Source organism: Rousettus aegyptiacus, unplaced genomic scaffold (assembly GCF_014176215.1).
Source record: "Rousettus aegyptiacus isolate mRouAeg1 unplaced genomic scaffold, mRouAeg1.p scaffold_m13_p_8, whole genome shotgun sequence".
NCBI lineage: Eukaryota > Metazoa > Chordata > Mammalia > Chiroptera > Pteropodidae > Rousettus > Rousettus aegyptiacus.
In genome coordinates, this window is record NW_023416311.1 from 47843927 (window position 1) to 47870101 (window position 26175).

A 26175-nucleotide genomic window follows, 5' to 3' on the forward strand; every position below is an offset into this window, starting at 1 on the left:
AACTTAACAAAACTCAATATTTCTTTACATATTTTCTTCCTCCACAGTCTCCTTGCCTCAGCCAAAATTACTACCATTTACCGAATTTTGTTTGAAGAAAGAATTTATAAGATATTCCTGATCTTTGATTTTTCCTAATTCCCTACATTTGATGCAATTCCTGTTGATTATTTTCCCAAAGCATATAATGAATCAGTCCAAACTATTTGCCCTGGTTTATAGGCATTGCCTACCTCCATCATTTTGCTTCAGTTACACAGCTTCTTTCTGTTTCTCCATTAAACCAAATTAGTTTTTAAGGAACATTTATTCTAGCTGTTTTTCTGTCTATCTGTAATGTTCTTAGTCTTGTTATTTGCTTAACCATCCCTTAACTGATATTCAGATCTTAAATTAAGCTCTACCCTAACCTAACTAATTTAATTTAAATTGAACCAGAAAGAGAATGACAAAGATCAGACTTTAGATAGGCTCTTCTGAGCTCTCCTCTAAACTAGACCTTGACATTGGCCCCTGTCCTTGCCTGGCCTGCCTAGCCTAGTTTTAGCAAGAATCTTGACAAGCCAGTTTAGACAGAATCCCCCAACCATGATATTTGATCACCTTGTATTGCTTTTAGCAACAATCCTGTAGGATCAGTATAGCAAAAATCCCCCTACCTTTGATGTCTCCTCTTAGTAATTTTTCAGCCACTGATTCCTTCATTCTGCTCATTGGCTGTAAATCCCCAATTGTTCTTTTTGTATTCCAAGTTGAGCCTGATCTCTCTTCTCTATTGCAGTATTCTTATTGAATCATCTGGAATAAGGTCTTCCTTGCTGTTTTAAAAATGTCAGACTATTTTTTTTTTTAAATCTTTAGCAAGGCTTAACCACATAATTCAATCTAAAGTAGCCACATAGTTACTATTATTCTTTTCAGATTAATTTATTTCTCTATATAGCACTTACAATGCCAGGTAGTTTAATATTCTTTGCTACATTTCTATTCTTTCCTTTATTCTTCCTTATTTTATTCTTTTTCTCTTCCTCCTCCTTTCCCTCTCCCTCCTCCTTCCTCCTCCTTCCTCTCCTCTTCCTCTTTCTCCACCTCCTTCTCCTCCTCCTTTGTTCTTTCTTCATTGCCTCTCCCCACCATAATGTAAGCTTTATGTAAGCATGTATGTTGTCTCTCTTTTAATAACTGTATCCTCAGTGGATGAGGAGCAATTGTCATAGAGCAGGCTAATAAACACTTGTTTAGTCGCTCATAGAATCATTACAAAATCTAAGTACATTAAGATAGGAATAAAGATGGAAGAACTAAAATTTAGAACAAAAATAAAGAGTTATTTGTCCACAGGAGAATAGTACTATACAGATCATTATAAAAGATATGATCGGCAGGAGGGGATGTATTATGGATTTAGGGTAAATATTTACTGAATAAAAACAAATAAGATCATGTAAGAAGAAGTAGATATAACTAATTAATTACTCTCCAAATGAATCTAACCTCTCCTAATGCTATTCAAATTTACACCTTATATTTAACGACATTAAATATGCTTTTTTCTTTCCTCATTTCTTACAAAGAGTTAATACAAATAATGTTTGCTCCAGGATTTTTAGTATATGTTTAAAAATATTCAGCTTAGAATCATTTTATGAATGATTCTGTTAGTTACTGTTTCAGATAGAGTAGCAAAGAGAGAGCAACTAATAGATTAAATACAAGCTCAGTGGTATCTGCTTCTTACTGGAGTCGCCAAAAAAACATGTTTCTCTTTTCAGTTTTTTATGTCCACAAATACAATTTTCTATGTTCTGCACAGTGATTAAGCTCTGAGGATTAATTTATGTTGGATCTGTTATGATAAACTGTATAGCAATGTATTTATGTAACATGAAAGTATAACTAATGAGAGTATAGAAATATGTTTTCTTTGCCCCATAACAAAACCTATTTAGGAAAGATACTACTTTGGAGCTTTCATTTTAAAGCCAGATTTAGATTAAATTACAATAGACCATGATAGTCTGATGAATCTAGCTCCATCACAAGCCAAAACCTAAACCTAAAGAGGTAAAATTAATAATAATAATAATAACATCAGCAGGAGCAACAATGACGATGACAATAATAATAACCCTATTGACCAGAATGTTAAGTTTTCAAACATAAAGGATAATTTATTTTTAAGTGTGATAAGAGGGAGAACAAATTCTCCAGAGTACAATATGTAAATTTACACTTCGAAGTCAGTCTGTGTAGAAACTTGAAGTGCAATTATACTTACTGAGTTTGTTTGGTTTAACGGACTGACATCTACATGTCTGAATAACTACTCAAAATGAGAATAATCTTACAGGGTAAATATGTACTGAAACGCCCATGTGGTTTAGTAAGAACTATGTCATGTTTGAAATACATCTCATTGGTGATTTTTTTAATTTTTTATTTTATTTTTGAGGATTAACTATGCCTTTCAAAAAGTAGCAAAGAAGGGAAGAGAGTGGACCTTAGATGTCCTATGAGTTCTAGACAGGTTTCCCTGGTGTTGAGAATGAGAATAAAACCAGAGAGTGGTTCAAAGTGTTCCTGTTGATTTGCTAAAATCTGGACTGTGCTGCTGTTGTTGCCCTGCTTTGTTTCATTTTGGTTCCATAAAACATTTAGTTTCCTATTTTCAAGACATTCAGAGGTCATGTACTTGTCAAGTGTAATATCATAAAGTAATGATTCTGCAAACTTTTGTTTCTATTGCTTTAGCAAAATATTGTGTATCTATTTCTTGAGGGAGAAAGTTTTATTCAAAATCTTTTCCCCAAAAAAACTCTGGCTAATTTAAAAGACCCAAGTTTCTTTTCTTCTATAACAACAAAATATAAAGCAAAAAGCCCTCATATTTCTTCTGTCATCTAGTCCTTTGCTGTTGCAATGAAGCAATCATTTTAAGCAATGCCATGACAGTAAAGTCGGTAGTCCAAGAGCATCATTGTTTAATGTCAGGTCGCACCGAAGTCTGTGGCAAGTTTAATGGAGATCTTTATGAGATATTAATCTTTTTTAGCACTATCTTACTGAACTGGTGGAATCCTCAGTCAGTCTATCTTTAAAAGTAATTCCCCTAAAGTCTGACTGAATGTATCTGAATCTGAACTAACCAAATTTGTGGGAATATACAATGGACCCAGGAGCCTCAATAGAACATGGTCATAATTTCCAATAAAAATACATAACCACTTTATACATATCTATTATTAGTTTAAACATATTTATTGAGCATGTCCTATAGTCCAGGTTGAGAAGTATACCAGGGTAAAAATAATCAAGGTACTTACATAATGCTTACAATCTAACACAGAAGAGAAAGAAAAAAAAATTATTAAACAAATATAATAACTTTCAATTGTATAAAGTGTTATAAAGGTATCAAACAGAATTGACAGAGTGAGAAGGGATAAATAGGGTACTTTAGATAGGCTACTTTAGATAGGCAAAGGGACATTTCTGAGGAGGTAACATTTGATCAGATTTGAATGAAAAAAACTGACCATGTGAAAACTTTAGACAGAAAATGTATGTAAAGAGAATGGCAATTGTAAAAATCATAATACAGGGAAGAGCTGGGCATTTTATAGATAAAAAGAAAAAAAAAAAAGCTAATGTTGATGTATTATAGTATACCAAGGGAGGTGTGGCAGGTGACGAGGTATGAAAGGAAGTCAGAACCCAAGTCATGTAGCCTCATGCTTGCTATGTAAGGAAATTGGAATTTTATTCTATGTACAAAGGGAACCCATTAAGGTGCTATAAATAGTAGAATGACAAGATCTTAGGTAAGTTTTTAAGAGGTTCACTTTTATTTTTCTCTTCTTTATTTCCTCTCTTTTACTTTTTCTATTTCTCTTACTTTCTCAGTCCTTGTTTAGTGTGCTTGTGTGTGCATGTTTGTACACACATAGAAGATCAACCTTGCAATAATCCAGAGACCTGCGAAGTCCAGCCATGTTGAACACTAAGGGACTCATCAACATTTTCTCTCAGCTAATGATGTGATGCATCCCATATGGTAAGTTAACCCACACCCAGATGTCCTCCATATTAAGCAATCACAGATCTAATGAATTGTAACTTGGTAAGGTGTGTGTTTTTAAGATTAGTGAAGTAAATGGAGTGTCAGAGAGATTTAGTTAGGAGGTGGAAAACATATGTTTATTTTAGGGTCACTTTTGAATATTTGTTAGGTCAATAGAACCTCCAAACATATTTTAAAATCTGTTTTTGTTGGTGGAATTTTGTAGTTATGGCATTTTTTCATAGCTTCTTTACTGCCCCACAAGTATAGATTGCCATGTTACAATATCTCCCTTTTTGGTAGTAGTAAATATTCGTTTTAAAACCTTCTTTAATCAACTTTCTGAAGTTTATTAACTCTAAATATGAATGTTTCAGTTTCATAAACCTCCATATGCTGCAAATGTATGTTTATACGTGTATGTGTGCACATTTGAATCATTGGGATTCAATTAAATACAAATAGAAAAATTCAAAGTGCATAAATGTGATTTTTTAGAAGATCAAGGGCGAGAGGATATCTTCTTAGTTTTTAATGAGAAGTTAACAGTGGCTCCAAACCTCGCTCCTAGAGCTAGAGAAGACCCACAGGGAAATCTGGACCATCACTTGTCTACTGAGTTGATCCTCCTTTGGAGAACCTGAGGTCTTTCTTGTTTATCCTTCTCATTCATCACATTTGGGGAAAACGTTCAAGAGCCCAGTGACAAATAGGGATTAATAACATTGCTTAAACTTTCTCGGTTTGCTTTTCTAGTTGTAGACTTTATGTACACATACAAAATATTGAAGTAAATTTTGGAATTTGAATGATTGTGAAACTAGTTAACTCCTTATTTTCATAAGATGGTATATATAATTTAAGGTAGAAAAATCTATCTTTATTCCTTCTTCATTGTCTTCCTGAAAAAAAAGCAAGCAGCCTGAGTGCAGAGTGGCATAAGCTGTTTCCAAAGTGAGAAAATATAGGAAGAATATAGGGAGTCCTAACAGTGTTTATCATCCTATTGGCAGAAACGTAAAGCTTCTGAAGGTCACAGTCACTTTGCGTATTGCTCCGTGCTATGTTCAGCGATGCACAGCAAAGGAGATATCAGGAACTAGGACTCGTTGTGAAATTCAGGGGCAGAGTTGATTGCCATATTTGGATATTCTATTGGCATTTACTGAGCAAAGGCTACATGTTAGAATCACTATGAGGAAGTGTCATGCCCCCTATAGACATTGAAGTAGATGCAAATTCTATTAAAAATTACCAAGTAATATAGTTAAATATTAATATAAAGTAAATTTCCCCTGAATACAACTAGTGTATATACCTAGAAAATTTTACTTTGTTATATTTGGAATTTTGCTGATAATTATTTACCATTAAGAAAATTTTGGTTCTTCAGTTTAATAAATTTGTTTCAGTCTGCATCTATGGTTGTTCTGCCCATTGGTGCAAATATCTAATTTCTTCAGATAAATTCACTTTATTTCATTATTCATTTATTTTTATTTTCTTCTATATAACGAAGATCATTATATAAATTATTTTGAAATAATATGTTTCTCATTGCATTTATGAACTTTGTTTCAGGAGAGTCGAAAAGAACTTTTGAAACATTTTTAGAGCATCATTGTATCTGAGAGGGTTGAGAACCAATGTTGATAGAGGTTGCACAAGGGATGTGTACTGCAAAGAGTCACTGTACTCGAGTTGAGTAGGAAGACTTGTGTTATAATCTTGCCTCTGCTTGGTATAAGTATCTGTGTCCCAGGGGAGTTTTGAAATTGTGATCATATGATTAGTCATCTGTGAAATAAGATGATTGCCTATAGTGTATATAGCTCCTATACATTATGAAATTGATATTGATATGAAGTCGTACATATGAAAGTGACTTTTTGTAAATTTTAAAGAATGATAGAAACAGAAGACATTCTTTTTATTACTTAACAAATTCTGCAAGTGTACTTCTTCCCTCTATAAGTTTATTTGATTCTAAAGATGATTAGAGTAATCTCTTTATCACAGATATCTGGATTAACCACAGTAAAAATAGCAGAACTTTCTTCAGTCCTAAACAACAACTTCTAAGCTAATACTTAGTACAAGGTATTGTCCTAAGTCCAGAGAATAAAAGAAATGAGAATGACAAATGTGTTTCATAGCCCAGTTACTTTTATCATCTGTACAGTTAGATTTAGCATTTATACAGAAAAAAATTCACATATAAATTGACACAGTACTTTTCTTAAAGGTAAAATTCTTGATCTTTAATTAAAGTATAAATTATAGTAGAAAATTGGACTTTTGAATAAATATTTTGCTATATACATAGATGTAGACACAGATATGACTAGAGACAGCTTTATCACAGCCCTTTTGGAAAGACATCAGGGCATTACCCTCTAGGCTCAACTGCTTCACAAATTCACAGAACATTATCCAAATAAAATACTACTTAACAAATATACTAATACACTCTACTTTTAAAATGTGTGCCTGCATTGTACCCTTGTGTCCAGAGTTTTTTTATTAATTGATATTTTTGGTTTTAAACAACAAAGTTTAAATGACAATAATACAAATAACCGGGTGTTTCTTATAGTGATAAAAAACAATGAAACAAAACCCAAAGCATTTATAGAGTATGTGCTAGAATATTTTGTAACTTTTTATCTACCTCTTTCACAGACTACATGACTAAAATTTCTCATGAATTCTAAAATGATATGAATATAATTTCTTTAAATATTGCAATATAAGTAATATTTCAAAATAAATCTATCCTTTAGATTTTGTCAATAAATTATCAGTATCACTTGCCATCACATTGTTTCCATATGATTTCTGAAGTGTTTATACTCATGTTTTTATTTTATTATTCTATTCTATTCTGTTCTCTTCTATTCTTTTCTATTTATTTATTTAAATGTCCAATCACTCAGACACATCAATACAGAAATGTGATTTAGCACAACACTCTTAACCTTTCTTACATCAGTCTCAACTAGTCTCCAAAATGAAGTCATTTTTTTCTTTTTTTAGCTTTTCTATCTTATCCGTTGATTTCTCACTTGAAAGTATGAACTGAATATATATGCTATGTTCTTTATAGTGGAGATAAATAATTCTATTTTAACAATATAGTTTTGAATTCAGGAAATATTTCTTGGGAATATTTATTCAAGACACCATAAAAAAACAAACAAACAAACAAACAAACAGTATAAATTGAATTTTATTTCCCAGAAAAGATATGTTGCAGTCCTTACCTCCAGTACTTCAGATGTGACCTTATTTGGAAACAGAGTAATGTAATTAGTTTAGATAAAGTCATTAGGAGAGTCCTAATCTATATAACAGGTACCTTATAAGAAGTGAGAAATGTGTGCATAGAGAAAAAAGAATGCCATGTGAAGATGGAGGCAGAGATTAGTGTGATGTGTCTTTGAACCAGTAAACATGAAGGATTGCCTATCATCACCAGAAGCTAAGAATGAGGCATATAAGGAACTTTCCAGAAGGAACCAGCCCTGGCAACACATTGATTTCAGAATATTAACCTTCAAAAGTGTGAGACAATAAATTTCTATTGCTTAGAAACATCGATTATCACTATAGACCTAGGAAACTAAAACAAATTGTTGTTGAAAGCTGTTGAAAATTTTCAGAGAGTTTATTAGAGCCAAACTGACAACATATGGCAAGGAGCAAGATCTCAAATGCTCCAGGGAATAAAATTTTTGCAACTTTTTGAAATTAAGGAGAGAACCTATGGAAGGGTACATGGAGATGGAGGAAAAGAAAACAAATATTGGATTACAGGATAGTTAACAAGATTGTGTGCTTTCTCCAGGGTGGTTATTCCAAAGCCATGTTAACCAAGATGCACAGAAGCAGTAGGTGGGGCTTACCTAAGGCAAAAGTAAGCCTTTTACTGAAGAGTTATTTGCCTGGGGCATGACTTCCCCCCATGATCTGCTCAGTTAGAAATGTATGGTCCAATAACCTGGTGAGATTTCTTTCCATAGAATTCCCTTTAAAAATTAAATTTGTTGAGATGATGATAGTTAATAAAATCATACAGGGTTTAAATGTACAATTCAATAATGCATAAAATGTATATTACATTGTATGTTCACAACCCAAAATTAAATCTCCTTCTGTCACCATGGATTTGACCCCTTTTACCCTTATCTACCTCTCCCCGTTCCCTCTGATTTAGTAAACACTAAACTGTTATACATGTCTGAGTCTCTGTTTGTCTTCTTCATTTGTTGCTTGCAGTTTCAAATCCCATGTATGAGTGAAATCATATGGTTCTCAACTTTTTTTGTCTGATTTATTTCTCTTTAAATGATTATCTCGAGGTCCATCCATGTTGTTGCAAATGGCAGTATTTCATCTTTTCTTATGACTGAGTAATATTCCATTGAATGTATGTACCACATCTTCTTTATCCAATTATCCACTGAAAGGCACTTTGGTTGACTCCATGTCTTGACCACCATGAATAATGTTGCTGTGAACATTAGGGTGCAAATATCTGTACTAATAAACGTTTTCAAGTTTTTCGGTGTAGATACCCAAAAGAGAGATTGCTGGGTCATATGGTAATTCTATTCTGAATTTTTTTGAGAAAATTCCATACTGTTTTCCATAGTGACTGTACCAATTTATATTCTCACCAGCAGTGTATGACGGTTTCTTTCTCCCCACAACCTCTCCAACACTTGTTATCTGTCTTATTGACAATTGCCATTCTAACAGGTGTGAGATAGGATCTCATTGTGGTTTTGATTTGCATTTTCCTAATAGCTAGTGAAGTTGAGCATCTTTTCATGTGCCTATAGGCCATTGTATATCTTCTTTAGAGAAGTGTCTGTACAGGTTTTCTGCCCATTTTTTAATTAATTTTTGTTGTTGTTGTTGTTGATTTGCATCAGTTCTTCATGTATTTTGAGTATTAACCCCTTATTGGAGGTGTCGATTGCAAATATCTTCTCTCAATCAATTGCTGCATCTTTGTCTTGTTAATGGGTTTCTTTTGCTTTGCAGAAGCTTTTTAGTTTGATACTGTCTCATTCATTTATTTTTGCTTTTACTTCCCTTGACTTCAAGGTCAAATTCGTAAAATCCTCTCTACATCCAAGGCCCATGAGTTTAGTTCCTATGTTTTCTTCTATGCAATTCATTGTTTCAAGTCTTATATTTAAGTCTGATCTATTTTAAGTTAATTTTGGTATATAATGACAGATAGTGTTCTAGTTTCATTTTCTTTTCTTTTCTTTTCTTTTCTTTTCTTTTCTTTTCTTTTCTTTTCTTTTCCTTTCTTTTTGCATGTAGCTTTCCAATTTTCCCAGCACCATTTATTGAAGAGGATTTTTTTCTCCATTGTATATTTTTGGCTTCTTTTGTCAACAACTTTGCCCATATATTCCCACAAAACTTTGATACTGAGAAGTAGGGTGCTATTGTAACAAATATCTAAATATGTAAAGCTGCTTTGGAATTGGATACGAGGCAAAGGATAGAAGAGTTTTGAGATGCATAAGAGAGTTTAAATTGCTTTGAACAGGCTGTTGTTAAAAATATTCATGTTAATGTCAATTCTACTGAGGGCTCAGAGATAAGTGAAGAATCTATAGAGAAAGCTTATACATATACCTCTCTCTACACACACACACACACACATATCATTGTCTAAATGTGCATATTACCATGAATGGAATGTAGCTAGAAATATGAACATTAAAGATGCTTTTGGGGAAGTCTCAGATGGAAATAAGAGAAAAGTTATAGGACATTGGAGGAAAGATTATCCTTGTTATAAAGTGGCAGAGATTTGGCTGGATAGTGTTCTGAATAGTGTTCAGTGGTAGAAAATAGAACTTTTATGTAAAAACCTTGGCTATTTAGCTGAGATTTCCAAAGTGCAGAAGGTACAACTTGGTTTTTCTGTTCCGCTTAGAGCAAAATGCTACAGAAAAGAGGTAAATTAAAGAAGGAATTGCTTGGCTAAAATGGAACTATCACTTGATGATTTGGAAAAGTTTTGGTCCATCTAGATAGCTCGCTTTAGACAGAGCTAAAGGTATGGCTGGGAAACCATTTGCAAAACAGATTAGGTTTGATTCATGGATCCAATGAATTATGTCAGCAGAAGCCAGGAATAGAGATGATTATCTAGGAAGGATCTAGAGAGACCCCTGTAATCTAATGGTGTGAATTCCCTGGACATGCCATGAATACCCACAAGGTTTTTCAGAATGTTACACCAGCTGACACACTGCCAGTCTAGACTGAAAGGGACAGAGATTCAGCCAAATGAAGGAAAAGTGACTGCCATGCAAAGCCCTAAATGCAAAGTCCTGGGCCGACTATATCTCCTGGCTCCCAATGCCCTGAACTGAAGGGCTGGGACCAGTCCTATGAAGAAGAGTGGACCTAGAGAAGAGAACATCAAGCCATAGAAAATTATTCTCAGGCCTTGGAATCTGATCAAATTTGACTTGCTGGGTTTTGGACTTGCTGAGGAAACATGGCCCTTTTGTTTTTTCTTCATTTTAGAATTTCTTTCTTTTAGAATGTAAAATATTTATCCTATGCTGATTCTACCACTGAATTTAGAAGGCAGATAACTTGTCTGGTTCCAAAGATTCATACACAGAGGAATTTTGTTCCATGATCAATCGTGCCAAAGTCTCATTCATATTGATTTGTATTTGGACTTTTGAGTTGCTATTTAGATGAGATGTTGGACTTAGAATTGACAATAAAATGGGTTAAGACTTTATGGAATGTTAAGATGGGTGAATCCATTTTGCATGTAGGAAAGAGATGAGTTTGGGGGGACTAGATGGAAGACTGTTATGGATTGAATTGTATCCCTTAAAAATATATGTTAAAAATCTTAACCCCCAGTACATTAGAATCTGACCTTATTTGGCAGATGAAATTAATTACATTAAAGTGAGGTCATTAGAATGGGTCTTAACCCAGTAAAACCAATATCCATATAAGAAGTACAAAATTTGTATATGGACACAAGGAGAATGCTGTGTGAAGATGGAGGAAGAGATTGGAGACATGCACTTACAAACCAAAGAACACCAAAGATTCTTGGCCATCACTAGAAGTTAGGAGAGAGCCATGGTACATATTGTCCCTCATAGGCCTCAGAAGGAACCAACCCTGGCAACCACCTTGATTCCAAACTTCTATCTTCTACAACTAGGAGACAAAAAGTTCTGTTTTTTAAGTCTCCAGTTTGTGATATTTAGTTATGGCAGCCCTAGGAAACTTAATAAAGGAACTCAAGATGAATAAGTGTATGTATAAATGTATAAGATATACTTAACTTGATTAACTAATAATTTTTGGTAGAATTTAACATATAAATGATTAAAAATAATGCAATTTAGAATTAATAGTTATTGCCCCCAAAGAAGAAATCAACACCTATATAATGGTTGGATAACTTACAGAAGACTAAAAATAGTCAAGAAAAATAATTTGAAAAAAAAACAGGACATCTGAGATCTATAAAATGTTTTCTTGATTTAATTTTTAAAATACCTTTTATTATTATTACATACAAGCTATAAGGTGCACTAGTTTTAAGTTCAGAGTCTAATAATTTTTTAAATAAAATTTTAAGATCATTGATTTGCATGCAGTTGTAAGATATAATACAAAGAGATCCGTTATACACTTTGTCCAATTTTGCACCAATGTAACATTTTATAAACCTACACTATACTATTAAAACCAGATTATTGACACAGTTCATTGATCTTATTCACATTTTCTAATTATACCAATTTGTGTGTGTGTGTATGTATGTGTTAACTTTTGTACAATTTATCATTTGCGTAGTCATGATCCTGAACAGTTCCAAAACCACAAAAATTCCTCTTGCTGTCCTTTAATCATGAGCATCTCTTTCCTATATGCTCCATTATCATTCCTAATTTAACACTAATTTGTCATTCATATCTAACATTCTATCATCTGAAATGGACTCTACTCAATGTACAATGTAACTTAATGAGATTCTCTCTTCCTCTATTATTATTATTGTTGTTATTGTTGTTGTTGTTATTTACTCAGAACAATTCTCTGAAGATAAGTTTAAGGTATTACATCATGTATCTAGGTACATCTACGCAGTTCCTTTTTATTATTGAGTAGTATTCCATAGCACACATGTACCACAGTTTAACTATTGACCTGTTTGAGAATATTTAAGAAGTTTCTGGTTTGGGGATATAACAAATCAAGCTTCTATAAATATTAGCATAGTGATATTTGTGTGAACATAAGTTTTTCTTTCTCTGAGAAAAATACCCAAGTATGCAATTGCTGGAACATCTGGTAATTTCATCTCAAAGCCAACTAATTAGCAATCTTAATTCCATTTATGATTTTAATTCCCTTACGCCATGTAATCCAACATATTCATAGGTTCTGGGATTATAATGTGAACATCTTTTCTGGAGAACACTATTCTGCTTATCACGGGCCTTAGTTTTTCTAGGAATTTCGATAGGAATAGATCAACTTGGTAATAACTGACATATTTACTATGATGAGTCTTCTAAACCATGAACATGGTTTCTATATTTACTTGGGTATATCTAAAGTTTCTTTCTTCAGCATTTTGTTAAACAGATAATGTACATATTTTAAGTGATATCTAAATGTTTCATTTTTTTTGTAGCAATTGTAATGGAATTATGTTTTTAATTTTGGCTCCCACATGTTCATTGTTAGTATAAAGAAATGCAATTTTTAAAAATAACAGCTTTATTGAAATATAACTCACATAACATAAAATTCACACTTCAAAGTGGTTATTAGTATATTCACAGAGTTATGCAACCATTACCACTATATAACGTTGAAACGCTTTCATCATCCCCAAAAGAATCCCATACCCTTTAAACAGTTAATCCCCACTCTCATTCCCACCCACAGCATATGGCAACCACTAATGGACTTTTATATCTGTGAATTTTTCCCAGATGGAAATTTCATATAAAATGAATCATACAATATGTGACTTTTTGTGTATTGCTTCTTTCACTTAGCATGTTTTCATTGCTCATCTATGTTGTAATATGTGTTAGTACTTCATTTCTTTTTATAGTCAAATGATATTTCATCTGATGTACCACAATTTGTCTATCCATTTATATGCTCATGCACATGTGTTTTCAGTGTTTTGCTATTAAGAATGATGCTGGTGGGAACAACTGTACAAGTTTTTATCTTGACATATATTTTCAATTTTCTTAAGTATATACCTAGGTCCTATACCTGAGTCATATAATAAATTTTTTATTCCTAAATTTACATGATGATGTATTTTTTTAACAAAAGAATTTTGACTTTAGTCAGATGCTTTTCCTTTATCTACCAAGATGATAGTATGGTTTCTTTCATTCTTTCATTATGGCTTATTATGTTACCTGAGTTTCAAATGTTAAATTAACCCTAAAATCTGAGAATAAACTCTGATTGATCATGACGTGTCATTCTTTTTATATATCATTAGATTCCTTTATATGATATTTTTAAGCATTTCTATATTTCTGTATCAACGCTTATCAGTGATATTGGCCTATTTGTCTTTTTTTAAATTAAATTTTCAAATTTTGATTTATCCTCAGAAAAATTAGATTCTTCCTCCTATATTATTTGAAAGAGTTTCTGTAGGGTTAGTATTATTCTTTCCTCTTGTTTATTTATCAGACTGCTCCAGCGACGCCATGTAGAATTAGAGGTTTCTTAGTGGAAATGTTTTAAATTTATGCATTTAATTTATTTAATTACTGAGTTATTTTGATTTTCTATTTCTTATCATTTCAGTTTGTTAAGTTCTGCTTTATGATAAATTTATCTATCTTTGTTTTCTCATTAAATGAGAAAACTTGCTAATTATATTTTTTTCTTTTTCCTATCTGTAGAATCTACTTTTGTCCTCTTTTTAATTTCTAATGTTGGAAAATATGTTTTCTTTCTTTTTTCCTGATCCCCCTTGCTAGCAAGTATTGATCTTGAAAGATCTTTTGAAGAAACAACTTTTGTCTTTGGTGCTTTTCACTATTTTTTGTTTGTTTTCTTTTTTATTAATTTGCTTTCTCATATTTATTATTTGCATTTTTCACTGAACATGTATCTAAATTGCTCTACTTTGAGGATTGGAATTTAGTTAGAAATTTGCTTAAACTCAGATCATTTCTGCTTTTTAACTCTTTGATGAAGATTTTAATCTTCTCCCTCCATTAGGATCTTAAAAATAAATACTTCAAGTGTTTTTTATCTCAGCATTAAGTTTGCCAGACCTTGAAATTGTGAGATCACCTGATTACAAGACCTCCGTCATGCTATGTATGAAGACAGATGATTTAACTTTGGGTGGTGAACATGATGCAACAGACAGATGATGTATTATTGACTTATACACTTGAAACCTATATAATTTTATTCACCAATGTCACCCCAAATATATTTCATAAAAAAAGAAAGACTAGAGACTTAAAAACCACACAAGGACCTCCTTTTGCCCTGGGTCCCAGATTAAGAACATCTGGTACACAAATAAAAAGTAAGAATGTGATATAGGTACATTAAGAAGGATTTAGTAATAGAAATTGATGTCATAATTGAAGCTGTATTCTTTTTAATTAATTTTGGATTTACTTGTGCTATCATATTAGGAATTGGGTAAACAATGAGACAGTGAAGGGTTAAATTTCTTTGATAGGATTTAGTAATTATATATATCGATTACTTTAAAACATCATTGAACTGACAGGATAAGAAAAACCCACTTGTCTCACTGTTTGGTCCTTTTATTTCTCACAAGATGGATGAGTTAATAAACAGAGAGCAAGCACTCCCATAAATTCAGCATCTGTAATATTTGTCACCTTTGGAATTACTTGGATGAGAAGAGCATCCTTTATGTGAATTCATGGGAGAGGATTAGCAGACTTTCCCTAGAATCTGTATTCACACTGTGATTAATGCTATGCTGATGTTTAAAAAGGCAGTGTCATTAGGCAAAAATGCAAGGAGAAAGGACTATGGTTCCTGTACAGTGTATCCCAAACATGCTAAACTTCTTTGTACAGGTCATGGTTTTACTTAGTACCATGGTTTTGTTACGTCTTATTCCCAGCAGTACAGTTTAAAAGAGTAAGAAGTTAAACTGTATATCACACACACAGACACAGATATTTTCTTAAACTAGGAAGCACAGTGAACTGTCTCCATTGATATAGAATTGATATAGAATATTTTTTAATGTTAACATAAAGATCACCTAGTTAAATTTTCTCACTTTAAAAAGGAGAGAACTGAGACTTAGAGAGCAGATATGACTTTTTCAAGGCTATTGGAATATGCAATGGCAAACCTCCTAACTACTTTCATGCAGGTGTAAAGGAATTAGGCTTATTTAGTAAATCATAGAAAGTTTATTCTGACATTGGATAGCTTACTTTTTTTTCTTATTTTATAAAAATGTAGTAATTATAAATATCTAAATTTGATTTAGTCTATAAATTAAATATTTTTTTTTGTAAGTAAATACTCATACATCTTCACATTTGGAATAGAAAGTTTTGATAGATACAGAAAAAAAGGAGTTTTGGGTTTTCTAAAATGTGAGCTGAGTCAATAAAAACTTTAACATAAATATAAAATGAATATTGCTCAATTGATATTTTTAGCAATAAAAAAACAGAATCCCTAACATACACTTGTTTTATTAAGTAGACTGATCTAGCAGATAAAATTAACTTACGTTTTATAATATTTGATATATTTTTGACTTCTTATTCACTTGATATGTGTCTGAATTCTCCTTTTCAAACCAGATGATCATGAGCTAGATTTCTGGCCACACTAATATGGAATTTTATTATTCCATTTTATTGTTTCACTGGTCATGGGCAGAATTTATTTAATAGTCAGCAACCATGGCAATAAATGTAAATATTATCTGAATGAGCTATTCAGAATAGTGGATATATCAAATGACAAGAATTTAGTATAGCCTGTATTTTTACTATTTGTAATTTGAGGTTTTATAGTTTCTTTTTTAATGAGACACCCAGAAGGTAAACATGTTTAATTTAGAATCTATATAATTCTAATTCAACTGGTCAATATTTGTTCCCCAAATAATCATATTATAATTATTAGAATGTCTCATCAAATATAAGAGTGAAAAGTCATAACTTTATTTAAAGGTAAAAAGTATCCGCTCCACCAGCACCTCTTTCCGGCTTGCTTGAGGCTAGAAACAAGTAATAGGAAGAGAAGGGGTGTGAAGAGCATCTTGTCTTTTTGCTGTGCTCTTCGTTGCTGATTCCTTAACTTATGCTTCTGACTCTTTTAGAATCTCACATAGGAAATATTTAGAGAGAAGAGGTAACAGAAAGAGGCAGGGAAGTTCTTTCCTAAGTAGCCATAGATGTATGAGTGTTGGTGAATGTTTAAAGCTAGTTTTTCATTTTCTGTTTCCTATGATCACATCTGTTAACAAACAGAAAACTAAAGACAAGAAATCCAGTTTTAATGAGCTAAAACAAGTGATTATAATCTGAAGTGAGACACAGATATTCACAAAATCAAAATGACAAAAATTTGATGTTGATGAATAGGGAGAAGTATGCTTCTTTAAGAATCTGACTTTTGTGACTAAGTAATGTCTGGAGGTGTAGTCTGTGGCACACATAGAAAGAAAATCTCCTGGATAATAAGGCAAATTCTAAGATACATTACTTTTCTGGTGACCACTAGAATAATAACCATAGTATGTGCTCGAAATTTCCCTAGGCAACATTTAAATATGTGGTGAAGAAGAGGTGATCTGTTATACTAAATAAGAAAAAAATAATAATAATTACATGGAATAAATGAATTTACATTAAGGAATGAGAACGTGGATGAGTAGCTATATTATCAATTGTTGAGTGAGGAAATAGCTTCTCTATTTGTATGACCTTGTACATTTTTTACTTTCTCTGAGCACTCTGTCTCCTGAGACTCCATTTTCCTCTCTGTTGCCATGAAGTTGGGCAAGATAAAGATGGAGGGCAATGGCAGAAATGTGATTTATCCTTGAGTCCTTCTAATGGGAAGGACAACTATACATAGTCCAAAATGATATGTGAATGTGGTGATAGTAACACCTCGTGCATGTCTTCACTAGTGTGAGCAATTATATTTTATCCAGTTTATGTTCACATTTCTATAGGTCATAAAAAAAATAATTTATTTTATATTGCCTGAGAAACTACATAGGGCCAGTGGCTAAAAATAATAATTAGTCAGTTTTTGGCTAAGCATAAAGAAGGGCTTTATAAATATCTAACTAGAAAGGTTCAAAATAAAAAGATCTGCTTTGGAACAAATCTGCTTTTGTTAAGTGAATGTGTTCTACTAGAAACTGGACAAACATGGGGTACTTTATAAGGTACAGATCTTTAAACTTCCATATTTGTGTAAAACCTCAACCATTTACATATTGGCATGCTATTTCTGCTATTATGAAATTAACATTTAAAAAAATCAACTTTTATTTTATTTATGTTTTAAAATCTTGGTGTCAACCTAAGCAATCATATTTATGAAAGTCAGGCATTTGTATGCTAGTAATAGCTTATTTTTGTTACATATTTAAGAAAATCGATGGCTATTAAAAATTTAAATTTCCATCTATGTACCTCCTAAATCATCTTATGCACCATAACTGAGAAACAATATTCTAATTTGGAAGAGATGACCATTAAGCTTCCTTCCAGCCACAGGATTTTATAGTTTCCTAAATTTTACATTATATATGCATTTTCATTTGTACATTTTATGTATTCATATTTTTATATTCATGAGCATAATTATGTATGGAATATGTAATATTGGTGATTAATATTTAGGTCTGAGCATGGTTGTCACTGTAACAATATTTGGTAATAAAAATATAACTATATCCTCTCATGTTAACTGGTTTAAATCTAGCTGGGCAGCGCTTCACTGCTTTATAAATTAAGCCCAGGGGACATTGCTGCTTTAAGCAATGTCTACATGAAGTAAGATATATTGTAGTCCAAGTTTGTTAACCTTAAAAAAAATAAATTTACTCAACAATAGTTGCATATGCTTTCCTTGGTTTATAGGGTCTTTGAAGATCTGTTGCCTCCCAGCTTTCCAGCCTTATCAACTCCCTCCCTCATGTTACAGATATGCCGATTTTCTCTGAGAATTCTAAATCTTTACTCTGTCTTAATTCCCATATCTTTTCATTTACTTGGCAACGTCTTCCTCACTCTTGTTTTGCACAATTCCCACTCATTCCACAATGGGATGTTTCCAAGGGTACTTCTCAACTGCCTTTTCTAAATGCTCAAGCTATGTATTTGCTATATATTCTCAAATCTCATTCTACTTTCTCTATTGTAACAAGTGAAACATTTGTAATTGTTCAGTGTCTACTTCACTGGCTCTTTTTATCAACTTTATTTTGGTATACAGTTCTATGGAGTTAAACACATATACAGATTTGTACACAATCATCACAATCAAGGTACTAAATAATTCTTTCGGTCCAAAGAACTCCTTCTTGTGATCTCTTTATAATCACTTTACCTCAAACCTGTATGTCCTGGCACCCATTGATTTCTTCTTTGCTATTATGGTTTTGTCTATCTAAGAATTCCATATAAATGGAATCATACAGTATATAAATTTTTGAGACTGACTTTTTTTCACTCAGAATAATGCCTTTGAGATTCATACATGCTATAGCACGTATTAATTATTTATTCACTTTCATAGCTTGGCAGTATTATATAATGTGGTTGTATCACCATATGTTTGTTGATTCTTTATTGAAGGACAATAGAATTATTTCTAGTTTTGGTGATCATTGATTAGAGTTGTTATAAGCAATCATGTACAAGTTTTCGTGTGAACATGGGTTGTTATTTTCTCTACTGTAAATACCCAGGAGTGTAATTACTGGGTTATATGGTATGTGTGCTTCATTTTATAAGAAACTGCCAATGGTTTTCCAGAGTGGACATACCACGTTGCATTCCCACCAGCAAAGTATGAGAGTTTCTCTTGTTCTGCAACCTCTTGGACTCCTGGTATTCTCAGTATTTTTAATGTTAGTTGCTCTAATATTTATGCAATGATATGTCACTGTGGCTTTATTTTGCATTTTTCCCATGTCTAATTATGTCAAATATCTTTTAATGTGCCTAATTATCATGTTTATATTCTACTTGACAAAGTACTTATTTAAGTTTTTGCCCTTATTAAAATCAAGTTGTTGATATTCTTGCAGTTTAGTTTTGGGAGTTCTTTAAAAATTTTGAACACAAATTCTTTGTAGCTTTGTCTTTTTATTTTCATAGACGTGCCATTGACAAAGCAAAAACTTTTGAGCAGTTTAAAAATTGTTTACTTTAGAATAGTTTTAGATTTACCAAAAAAAAAAAAAAATAGAGATAATGGGAAGGATCTCTATATACCCAACACAGATTTTTTACGAATTAAATTTATGGAGGTGACATTGGTTAATGAAATTATGTAGGTTACAAGAGTAGAATTCAATAATACAGAATATGTGTATTGTATTTTATGTTAACCACTGAAAGTTAAATTTCCTTCCCTCATCATATATTTGACCTCTTTCACTTTTATCTTCTTCCCCATTTCCTTCCCTCTTTCCTCTGGTAACCACTAAACTGTTATCATGTCCCTGAGTCTTAGTTTTTTTTGTCTTGTTTGTTGGTTTCAATTTTATATCCCACATATGAATAAAATCACATGATTCTCAACTTTTCACTTAGCATGATAATCTCATGATCCATTCATGTTGTTGCAAATGGCAGTATTTCATCTTTTCTTATGGCTCAGTGGTATTCTGTTGTATATATGTACCACATTTTCTTTATTCAATCATCTATTGAAGGGTATATCAGTCGTTTCTGTGTCTTGGCCACAGTAAATAATGCTGCTATGAACATTGAGTGCATATATCTTTATAGATAAATGAGTTCAAGTTTTTAGGCAAATACCCAGAAGAGGGATTACTGGGTCACATAGTAATCCTATTCTTAATTTTATAGGAAACTCCATACTGTTTTCCATAATGGCTGTGCCAATTTACATTCCTACCAGCAGTGTGTGAGGGTTCCTTTTCCCCATAACCTCTCCAACACTTGTTATTGCTTGACCTGTTGATGATAGCCATTCTGACAAGTGTGAGGTGGTATTTCATTGCGGTTTTGATTTGCATTTTTCTAAAAGCTAGTGAAGCTGAGCATTTTTTCATATGTCCATTGGCCATTCCAACACACATCTTTTTACTATCATTAAAATTTTACATTAATATGATACATTTGTCAAAATTAATGAATTAATATTGATACATTTTTGATGACTAAACCCATACTTTACTTATTTATTTTTATTTTTTTATTTGTTATTATTTATGCCTACAGCACCTGGTCTTCCTAGGTGGTCTCCTGTCCAAGTACCAACCAGGACCAACCCTTCTTAGCTTCTGCAATCAGACATAGGGCTTGTGCAGGGTGGCCTGCCCATAGACTATGGACTGTGACTCCACTGGGGTGTGATCCTTGGACCTTCTGCATCTAAAGCAGTTTTGCTAACTGCTGCTACTCTATGGAACCACGTCCTATTCTTTACTTTTAAACCCACACTTTAGAATGCAGAATGTCTTTCATTTGGGATTTATCATGTTTTTATCTGAGATTATTGGTTTTGGGGAGAAAGACGAAAGAGGTAGAGTGTCATTCTCATTATATTGTAAGAGCACATATTATCAACATAAGTTATTATTGTTCATGTTAACTTGGCTGAGGTAGTATTTGTCTGGTTTTTCTCATGTAAAGTCGCTCCTCCCCTTCATTTTTTACTGTAATTTTGGAAAAGTAGTGAGTAATCTTACCCCAAGTCATTGAGGACAAAATAAATACACAAATTATTTGAAATTCTTCTGCATGGAATATTTGTCTCTTCTCCTTTATGTATATATATTTATATAATTATATATTTATATAAGTATAAACTTCTGAGTATTTATTTTATAGATGGGATTATGAACCAACATTCCTTCATTTATTTTATGGTTCAGATTGTCCCAGCTTTGGCCATTGGGAATTCTTTCAGTTGATTCTTTTTGTCCTTTTGACATTTACCTATTATTATGGAATTTAGTAATAATTATAACAATGAAAAATAAAAATTCTGTTTTGCCAGGCGATATATGTATATATGCATGTGTGTATATATATGTGTGTGTGTGTGTGTGTGTGTGTGTGTGTGTATGTGTGTATGTATGTGTATGTGTGTATGTATGTATGTGTGTATGTGTGTATATATGTGTGTGTGTATGTATAAACCTAAATATATATATAAACCTAAATATATATATATATATATATATATATATATATACCTAAATTTGAACACAGTTATCAGTATGTTATTTTAGGGACAGTGGCCATTTACATAATTTACTTAGTTTTTATTCTATTTTATAGATGAAGAAACATGACAAAGGCAGAAAAGGCAAACAGTATGGCCCCCAAAATAATGAATTTCAAGAGTTTAGTAAGTAATTGCATTGGCAGTAGTGAAGTAGTAGATAGGGTAAAAAGTAGCAGAATATAGGTTTTGACATGGTACACAAGAGGTGTCCAGTATGCACTTCTTGACCAACAAACACTATATGTTCTATTTCTAAACCTGTTTAGACTCCCCCATACACGCCTCTCCATTCTTGTCATTATAGTTCTGTACCTCCTTGTTTCTTCCTTGAATGCTGAAAGAGCTCATAACTTGTATTTTTACTTTTAGTCTTGCCTTTCTCAAGTTCATTCTCCATCAGAGAACATTCCAAAGGTACATTTAATTATGAGGGACAGTTGGGTATTAAAAAATATTACAGATTTCGGAATATGATTGGCATAAATTTAAATTCTTCTACTCCCTCTTTGCTTTGAGTAAATTATTAAACTTCTCTGAGTTTCACTTTCGTTATGGGAAAATATTGACTAAGCACTGCAAATATTATTTAATGGTCACTGCAAATATTATTTAAAAAATCTCTAGAATCGACGTTATACTGAGTGCCTACTGTAGAACAAACACTAAGTTAAGTCCTCGGTCATATTTAGGTCATCTTTAGGTTAATATCACAATATCCTCATGAGATGGAAATTACTTGTGGATACGGAAACTGAAATGAACAATTATGTAATTGTTCAAGTTCACATAACTAATAAATGATATTGTGAGGGTTCAAATAGGTATTTAAAACTCTAGAATCCATGCTCTTTAAAAACAAACTGGCCAATTTCAGACCGAACAAGTTATTGAGCTATGGGTAGAATCCAAGTTTTCTATTACTCCAGACTATATATTATTATTTTACAAAAGACAAAATATGTAAAAATAACTAGTACATTGTCCAAAATACACAAAGCATTAATACATAGAAATGATTCTCTTTAATGTTACTTTTATAACCATTATTATTTTGTGGATTCTAATCACCTAGCTTGGCATGATAATCAAGGAACTTTATAATCAATCTTTACTTTACATTCAGACGTTCAGGCCTATCTTTAGGTCTGCCACTCTGTCTTGCTGTCTGTCTCTCTGTCTTTCTCTCACTCTTTCTATTATAGACACATGCACACGCACACATGCACACATGCACATGAATACACAATGACATACACAGAGTTAGGACAATATTTTTGCTCCAGTTGTGGCAAGATATTTTATTATTTTTTTAATTTATGCTAATTCTTTTATCTGGAATAACACATGACCCTTTTCAAGTATGAATAATGCCTAATGTTCATTTATATTTTTTATGAAATAATTATTTTTCCAAACACCTTTCCTAACCTCCACTTTCATACTTTGTGTTCTCATATGTTATAGTAATGAAATATATCACTATACATAACATTCTTTAATATGTCAAATTACCCTTTTAGACAATAAGCCTTTTGAGGTCAAAGACCATGTTTTACATCTATGTGACTGTACATTTAGGACATACTGTATGACACATTAAAAAAATAATTATTAATAATATATGGACTGATATAATGATTTAATGACAAATCTAAATATTTTAGAAAATATTTTAATCTGAATTTATAAAAAATATTATTTAAAAAACCCATTTTTCCCCCCATTTGGTAAGGTAGAAACTAAAATAATGTTTTCTTATATCCAGCTTCTCACCAATTTTCCGGGTTAGAAACATAAAAGTATATACTGAGTTTAGAATAAGTTGGAAATTGTATAAAATTGTAATGATTCCTTGTTTTTATGCTAAACAAACCAGTGGCTATGTAAATTCAGTCTAAATTTGAGCATCCTACAGTTTATGAAGGAATATGAGCAGTGAAAAAAGTCAATTTTTGCCTAAATCTAGAAAGTATATTTGACTGAAATATTCAATTTTATGTCTTTAGACATTTGTGATGGGAAAGGAAACATGATGGAGAGAGAGATGTCCTCATATTTCTCCCCTTGAAACAACAGTAAGCTGAACATCTAAAACAACAAAAAACACCCAAATTGCACACCAGCATATCTGAGCGTGGGATCTGCGCATAGGAGCTACCACAGGTCAGAACCCCAAGCGTCGGGTGGTGGACTGGAAGAAATAAAGAAGCTGCCTCTCACAGCAGCCAGAGCTCCCCGTAGGGGGAGGGGAGGGGAGGGGAGAAGGTGCAGCGACTCCCCTGAACAACCTTGCCTGGGAGAGTTTGTGAGTTCCACACAGCCAGTGGCAGGGCGCAGTCATCAGGGCAGAAAGCAGAGAAGTGGACAGCAGAGAAACAACAGTTGATTTTTACCAGCCATGGTTGCGAAACCAAGGGTGAGCCGCGGCCCCCAGCCCCCAATCCAGAGGGCCCCTACTCCCATTCCCTCTGAGACCAATAACCATGGAGTCTAGGGGAATCTGAGCAAATGCTACTGAAACTGTTGCTAACATGACAGGGACTGAAACTGGGGGTAGCAAACATGATTAAATATCTATAAGAAAATAAAGGCGTTATATAAAGATATTATTAAGGCTTTATATAAAGCAGGAATTTTGGGAAACAAAAGAAAAGTGCCCTCTTCAAAGCAGGCTAAAGAGAGATCTTTATATAATAAATCCCCTTTCTGGAAAAAAAAAGCAGAATGCACTTCCATTAATGCCCAGGCAGAGAAATAGTCTGTTAAACACCATGAACAACCAAGGTGACAAGGCATCTCAGAAAAAAAGAGAAAAATCTCCAAAAAATAAGATTACAGACATAGAAATATGCTACTTAAATGACAAAGAATTCAGGATGGTACTTCTGAAAAAATTCAGTGAGTTCTGATGAGTCATTTCAATAATTTCAGGAATTGAAAAAAAAAACAACTAGATGAGCAAAGCAGAGATAGAAACCCTCAAAAAGAACAGAACAGAACTTCTAGAAATAAAAAAACACACCGCAAGTGTTGAAAATGAAATAGCAAGCTTAGGAAATAGAGTTGAACACATGGAGGAAAAGAACAGTGATATCAAATACAGAAATCTAGAAATAAATCAGAAGGAAGAAGAGAGAAACCGAAAAGTAAAAAATAATGAAAGAGAAATACAAGAACTAGCTGATACTATCAGGAGAGGAAATATAAGAATAATAGACATTATCCAAGATAAGGAAAAGGAGCAGGGACTAGAAAGCATTTTCAGACAAATAATTGACGAGAATTTCCCAAATCTAAGGAATGAACTGGAGCTTGGAATTCAAGAAGTCCACAGAACACCCAATTATCTCAACCTAAAAAGGCCTTCACCAAGACACATTGTATTAAAATTTTCAAAAATCTCTGACAAAGACAGAATACTCAGGCAGCCAGGAGAAGACAATGGTAACTTATAACGAAAGTCGATTAGATTATCGTCAGACTTCTCAGCACAGACCTTACAAGACAGAAAGGAATGGAATTAAATATTTAAACTATTAAGTGAAAGGAACTACTAGCCTACAATAATGTATCCAGCTAAGATCTCTTTTAGATATGAAGGAGAAATTAAGACCTTTTCAGACATACAAAAATCGAAGGAATTCTCCACTACAAGGCCTGCACTACAGGAAATACTGAAAGGGGTCAGCTCACCTAAAACAAAATGACAAAAGAATACATAATTAAGAGTAAAGTGACTATCAGGCAAATAGAAGCAACCCTTACTAAGAACAAGGCATTATAAGCTTAAATAATAATAAGAGAATTGTTATAACAGGAGAGTAATAAATGTTCAGCATACAAAGGGACAAATTGAGATAACAATGACTGAAAAGGAGAGGATTCAAAGATCCACATTCGCAAAGGGGAGTGGAGGTAAGGCACGTGCAGAAGAAAACGGACAACGGTGTGTGTGTGTGTGTGTGTGTATAACTATTCTTTACATCTTCAAAATGGTAACCACAAACCAAAGATTCAGAACTGAAGTATATAATATAAAACAAGAAGAACCAGAGGAAAACTCACAAAAGCCAACCAAAATAAAGAAAACAGAAACACAAGGACAAGGAAGCAATGGAAATACTGAGTTACCAGAAAGCAAAGGATAAAATGGCTTATAAGAAGACCTCATAGTTCAACAATCACCCTAAATATAAATGGACTGAATTCACCAATAAAAAGACACAGAGTTGCAGTTGGATCATAAAACAAAATTCAATTATATGCTGCCTTCAGGAGACACATCTCAGCTCCAAAGACAAATATGAACTCAAGGTGAAAGGGTGGAAAATGATATTTCGAGCAAATGGCATTCAGAGAAAAGCAGGAGTAGTGGTACTAATATCAGACAAAATAGACGTCAAGATAAAAAAAGGTGATGAAAGATACTGAGAGACATTTCTTAATGATAAAAGGAATCATGTGTCAAGAAGACATTATATTTATTAATATCTATGTTGCCAATCAGGGAGTCCCAAAATATGTAAAGCAATTACTAACAGAACTAAAGGGAGAAACAGACCAAAATACTGTCATAGTAGAGGACT